The sequence below is a fragment of the Jaculus jaculus genome, chromosome 7 (assembly GCF_020740685.1).
Source record: "Jaculus jaculus isolate mJacJac1 chromosome 7, mJacJac1.mat.Y.cur, whole genome shotgun sequence".
Lineage (NCBI taxonomy): Eukaryota > Metazoa > Chordata > Mammalia > Rodentia > Dipodidae > Jaculus > Jaculus jaculus.
In genome coordinates, this window is record NC_059108.1 from 28,525,930 (window position 1) to 28,532,540 (window position 6,611).

Here is a 6,611-nt window from a genome sequence, read left to right on the forward strand (position 1 = left end):
TGACTAAGGATTCGGGGGATCATGAAACTGTAGCATGGCAAGGTAGCCACAGGAGGGTGTGACCATCTGGGGTCATGGTACGTATGCACTGAAGTCCCATCAAACAGAAGGATCCTGGTGTCACCAGGCTTGAAAAGAAGTAGAATTTCCAGATGCATGGTGATGCAATACAACATAATCATTAGGGATGACAGACTGTCTCCACACAAACAGGTCATGCTATTGCTTTAGCTCTAAAAGTACTTATTCAAAAGAGTCAACTTCCATGAGCAAACACAAAACCAAAGCTTGGGAGAGGTGACGTGCAGGGCCATGAGTGTAGGATATCACTATCTAGCAGTCCTCAGCTTGCTGCTTCTTTTCTTGGAAAATGAAGATTTAGAAAATGAGAATATTGAGGCTGAAGACATGGCTCAGCAGATAAAGCCCTTGCTTGCGAAGCCTGATGGCCCAGGTTCATTTCCCCAGTACCCACATAAAGCCAGTTTCAAAAAGTGGCACATGTGCCTATAGTTCATTTGTAGGGGCAAGAGACTTATGCACCCCTTCTTCTCTCCTCTCTCTCCCTCTCTCTCCTTGCAAATAAATATATTTATTGTTACTACAATATCTTTTAAAATGAGAATATTATGCAACCTATTGTTAATATCTTTCCTTGTCAACATTCTCCTACACCCTTGCTTTTAGTGGCCTCTAAAGCCTGGAGGAAAAAAGAAAAATCTCACACTGCATTATCTCTGCCTGCTTGCCTGACTTCTTTTAACAGAAGTTGTTTTACTAAGCATCCTATTCCCAGACCAAAGCCATTTTTTTTCACCAAAATTATTGACCAAAGATGGAGAAATAGCTGAATCAGAAAAATACTTGACTTGTAAGGAGAAGAACTTGAACTCAGAGTCCCCAGAACACACACACACACACACACACACACACACACACACACACACACACACAAGCTGGACATGGTGGCACACACTTGTATTCCCAGTGCTGGGGAAGTAGAGACATGCAGATTCCCGGGGCTTTCTGGCTAGGCTGAACTAACATGTTTGTTAAGTTCTAGGCTAATGAGACACCTTGCCCCAAGAAAAGTTGGACAATGTCTGGGAAAACACACACAAGGTTGTCCTCTGGCCTCCTCATGTACGACCATGGAAATGCACACATGCCTTCATACACATGGTGCCTGCTAATTTTCACATGTATACACCACATAAATCTATAAATGCATAAGTAGAGATTATCTACTATTAAAACTCCCATGTTAGATCTCCTTCAGCTAAGCCCATCACATCTCTGCATACATGTTCCCAGGTCAGCCTTCTGGCCCTGGGCATGGCTTCTCTTCCCACAGCCTGACTTGGTGATTCACTGGTAAACAGTACACCTGAACAGTGTCCTGGACCAACATCATCCTCATCACTCTACTCTTTATGCTCCTTTCATGACGGACCCTAGAATCCTGCTTCCTCGGGACTGCCCCCCACAACTAAGAGGCAACATGTGGTCTCTTTCCTGACCTACTCCATCACTGCCCACATGCTGTGTTTCATTTACATCATGTTGTGTATGGTGAAGACAGCTCAACTTTAACCTCTAGAAAGTTCTCTAGACTGCACATTTTATTCCAGGTTTCATTTGTTAGATTGCTCCCCTACTTTGTATGTTCCTCCAAAATTCAGAAACAGGGACCAGGTGTGGTAGCACATACCTTTAACCACAGCACTGAGGAGGCAGAGGTAGGAGGATTGCCATGACTTTGAGGCCACCCTGAGACTACATAGTGACTTCCAGATCAGCCTAGGTTCAAGTGAGACCCCACCTCAAAAAAAAAAAAAAAGAAAAAGAAAAAGAAACAGGGGACTGGAGATCTGGCTTAGTAGATAAAGGTCTTGCTATTATGCATGAGTACCAAAATTCAGATCCTCAGAATCCAAGTCAAAGATGAACATGTGGTGGGTGATTATAATGCCAGTGTACTGCTGTGAGAAGAGAGGAGGAGACAAGAGAATTTCTCAGAAGCTCAAAGGTGGGCTAGCCTGAAAAAATGCAGTAAACAGCTAGGAGAAGGAGAGATGCTGCCTGAAATAAAGTGAAAAGCAAGGACTGACATCCACAGCCATCCTCTGATACCCCCTCACTCATCATAAACACACCACAAACGTTTTTAGAAACATTTTATTCATAAACTCATAGCAGAGACCCTGTCTCTTGTTAAATGCTACTGAGGAAATAAACTGAGCAAGCAACTGGCTAACCAAAAGATTACTTTTAACCCCACAGAAGTGTCTCTGCTTATTTCCAGTGCAGAGTGACTTATCAAATAAACTGTGTTTTAACAATGATTAGAAATATTCCCTGATTTTTTTTTTTTTTTTTGGCCTGGAGGCCTATAATTCACCTGAAGCTCATATAACATGAGAAAAATCTTGTTTGTCTCTAGTTTTCAGTAGAGATAAAGCAAACTGCAGTTGTGAAGGGAAGGATGCCCACAATTCCTACACAGCAACATACAGGCTTATGAGAGGAATTCAAAAGGTGTGGTTGAAAATCTCCAAAATCCCATCTCTGATACGTTTCTTTTGCTCAGAGGCAAAATTGTTTGTAAAAACTTTTCTTTTGATTTTTGTTATCCAAATAATTCCAGCTTAAATTGGAACTCAAATATTAATCTGATAATCATACCGTTGAGACACATTCTCTGACGATTGATCTCAAATGACTTACAAGGCTTTATTTTACCCCATTTTCTGCATTCCTTTCCAGCCAGGGGTTTTGCCTGTCTTTAACACCAACTGCCCTCCCCCAACCTCCACCTCCATCATCAGGGAGGTAAAAAAGACCCTGAAATGTGTGTATTAAGATGATTACTATGTGCCTGGGAATATCCTTTAATTTAAATCTTGTTCTATTTTATTTTTAGCTTCAAAGCTTTTACAGGAATGAACACCTGTCTTTCAGGGCCCGAGAAGAGATTGTCAGGTACCGACACACTTTGTTTTGTCAAGTCCTCAGACAGTGACACTGTGCATAGAAGTCACATTTTAATTAATGATCAAAGCCAAGGACACCTGTACGGCTGGGCTAAACTTCTGAATTCTTTGATACTAGGTTTGCAAACTGAAAGAGCCCTTTGATTCTCCCTTGTGTTTGTCCTTTCTTGGAGATCAACTTAATTCTGTTTTTCAAAGACAACACATTTAGCTAATCTGAATCTTGAAGTTGCAGGTGACAATGCCCATTCACCTTATAAAAGTCATGCTCCATTACGAAGGATGCAGGGCATTGTTCAAAAGACTCCCCTGGAAGATGCATTGCTGCACATGCATTCAAGCTATAGGTGCCTCAGACAGGTCTCGGACACTGGCTAGTGGCAGCTACTTGTGTATGTCATGTGGAAGTAGAAGAGAAATTGCAAATTAAATTCAAAATCCCTGTTTTAGATAAACTATTAAATGTTGATGTATGTCAATATTACATACTCTATGTTGACATACTATGGTGTATAATATTATAATATGATGCAGGTTGATGAGCATTATTATACTCAATAATCAGAGGATGAATGGATAAAGAAAATGTGGCATATGTATGTACAATGGAGTGTTATTTAGCCTCTAAGAAGAATGAAAGCATGTCATATGCAGGAAACATGTCCCATCGTGTTAAGTGAAATAAGCCAGAACACAAAAGTGTTGCGTATTTTCTCTCATGTATGGAATATTACAAAAAATGTCTGTAAAGGTAGTCTCTCCATCCAGAGTAGCTTTGTGTGGGAAGGAGTAAAATGTGGATAATTTTTTAAGGCATGTTTAAAAATGTCAAAATTAAGTCTATTATTTTACACAATGAATAGATACTAATAAAAAACTCACATTTATATTACATAATATATACATTACTATAAAGCATATAAAATGTATGCTAATACTATAAAGTCTATAGTATTAAACTGATTTTATAGGCACCCATATTAATAATTTCAGTAGAGATAATGAGACACGTGAGACTCAGTCATAAAGGTTTGCTCTGCCATGTAAAAATAGCTTGGGAACTTTAGCTAGAAACTACTAGAAATATTATTTTACTTCACAATGGTGGAAATACAAGTATAAAGAATAAAATACAGACATAATCTCCTCCATATTTTGGTCTATCTCTATACAGTTTTTAGCATAAATATAAATTTACATATGTGGATATATTGATTACATAAATTTGTATTCGTTTTTAAATTAACCTGTTGTTTTTCCTTTGTTGTTAAAATTGTCAGTGGATACTATTTGAGTGTGTAATTTTACATCCTATACCCAAAATAATTTTCTTTTTCATGTTATCATTTCTAATTTTATGCAAAGCATAAAAAATTGCAATATGATTTCATGCTTAGAACACTTTGAAGGGGTCATGATACACAGTACCAAGTCATCCTACTGGGAGGTTGGATGAACTTATTGGGGATACATACACATGGCCAGTTAGAACATCCTTGCCAGTAATTATCACTTCTTTTACTTCTTTATTACTAGTTTTCTTAATTTTTGTATTTTTAGTTATTAAAACAGTTCAAAATTTTTATAGGCTTATCAGATATTTTGTTTCTCTTTACTTATATGGACTTACATGTGCTACACTCTAATTATTGACTTCTAAGCAGCCTCTAAATTTTAAGAAGAGTAACTCCTCAGCATTGAGTTTGTTGTAAGTACTTTTTTCTCTATTTTCATTTTATTTGAACTGTATCAAGCATTTTAAAGTACAGCAGTTTTAAAGTCTATGTTGTCTTGTTGTTTGTGTTTTTCTATAAGCTCTACTTAAATTCAAATTTGTTTAAATTGAATAATTTGTAACTAAACTAAGTTAAGTTTTTGTTCTTTGTCACAACAAGTTTTGCAGATATTCCCATAATGATTCAGAAATGCCCAAGAACAATCCATTCCCAAGGTAAGAAATCACATAGGACTACAAGGCTCTGTTGATGGCAAAGTTAAGGGTTCCCAATTTATTTCTGCCACAAATTCATGAAGAACCATTTTGGTAGATTAAACCACCATCTGGAACACCACAAACAGTAATTTTCATGGAGCAACAACATGAGCCTAATACTCCCTCTGTAAGGGAGGAGTGAATGAGGTATTCTCTACTTCTCTAAGGGCCATCTTCTTGCTTTGAGTGACAACTGAAACGAAGAAGTTTTGGAGAGTTACACATGCTTAGTATTTGTTATGAGGTCACTGAATGTAAAGCAGCTTTCAACATCTTTTGAAAAAAGAAAAAAGTAACCTTTAAAGTTGAACTGATCAAAATGGCCCAATGGACAAGTGTTAGAATCCCTTGCCAATCTATCCATTATTAAGAGATGAGATACCAGTGCTAACTGTCACACGTTACCAACTGTATCAGAATATGAATGTTTCATATTCTAGTCTATGAAAACTTATGTTTAGTTAATTTAAAAAAAAATCAACATCATTCCATTAAACTGCCTTCCACTTCTAAAACAGAATTCACATAAGTAAGGAAATGGGAAACTGATAAGGATTTTATTCTCAAGAATAAACTAAGGAACAAAATCATAAATAACAAAGAAATTCTTTTCCTGAACACTCTCTTCCCTCAGCTTCCACTCCCAACTTGTCACTCCTTAATCACACAACTAATTTCGCTGTCATTTAAGCAGAGTCGGCTGGATGTTTGTTGAAGCACTCATGAGTATGATCACCTAGCTGTGTTTCTGAACAAAACCTCCACAAGTATTTAACTTATACAAGAGAACTGTGGATATAGAAGGGACCAGCAAAAAAAAAAAAAAAAGACCTAAGCCTTGTCTTTGAAAGCATGTCACCCACCATCCATTCTGGGGAGGGCTCTCTCCCCAGCACCCACCCTTACTCCTCACAAGTCTTCAAAGACAGAGGATCAAATCTGGCACTGTCCAAAGGTGCTGCTTATTTTTCTCTTGATCTTCCCCTCAAAATCTCCCTTTGAACAGGATTTACACACACAGAATGAATAGAGATTAGGGGCAATTATGGTTTTTGTTTTGCTTTTAATGGCCCATGCAACCCTGAAATTTGCTCGTGCAGTCTATGGCTAATATTGCAGTATGGCCTGTCTCGTCTGTGGAGTGCCATATTTCATTGCTTCCAAATGCCATTTCTGGTATTTTCTTTCAACTTCAAGCTAAAGCTATCCTTTTCATGTGCTTTAACTGCTGGGCACCAAGAATAAGAATTAAAATATCCCAGAGCTTTGATGGAGAGAATGAGAAGCTAAGATCTCCCAGTAAGAGCTCTTGCCCACCCAAGATCCCTCACATCTGAAAAAAAATCAAGGCAAATAGCAAAGAGAGAAGGAGTGAGAGTACATTCCTGGGATTTAATAGTGATGCCTTGTGCAGAGAATGGAGTTCCCAGTCTGTTATCTTTGTGTCCCTTGACAGGCTAGGGGAATGGCACAAAGAATGCATTGTCCTGACACAGTCATGGAAGCCAAGACTATTTCTTTTTTTTTTTTCCAAGCATTTAAATTTGTGTTTTATGTTTATTTATTTATTTGAAAGTAACAGATAGAGAAAGAGGCAGAGAGAGAGAGAGAATGGGCACGCCAGG